Source organism: Triticum dicoccoides, chromosome 2B (assembly GCF_002162155.2).
Source record: "Triticum dicoccoides isolate Atlit2015 ecotype Zavitan chromosome 2B, WEW_v2.0, whole genome shotgun sequence".
Lineage (NCBI taxonomy): Eukaryota > Viridiplantae > Streptophyta > Magnoliopsida > Poales > Poaceae > Triticum > Triticum dicoccoides.
Window position 1 is genome coordinate 234,066,410 of NC_041383.1, and position 324 is coordinate 234,066,733.

The following is a 324-nucleotide window of genomic DNA, read 5'->3' on the forward strand; positions in this document are numbered from 1 at the left end:
TACATAAACACTATTCTGATCACGGGATCAGAATAATATTCTGATCACAACCTGACCTTCCCCAGTAAAACGCCTGAACTTCCCTCTGTACTAACCTGACCTTCGGGCTATCTTCGCAACCGTGGCTTCTACCGCGATTTTTTCTGATCATTCGTGTTGTTTGTGATGCAAGTGTAATGCGGACACGGTTTTTAGAGTCTAAATGCTTGCTTTGATTCGGATTCTAGCACTTTGGCGGATTTGCTCTCGGGGTCGTGATGAACTTGTTTCTGTTACAAGTTTAATGCATGTTTTGGATGTTGTCGATGTTCTGGAACGATGCGG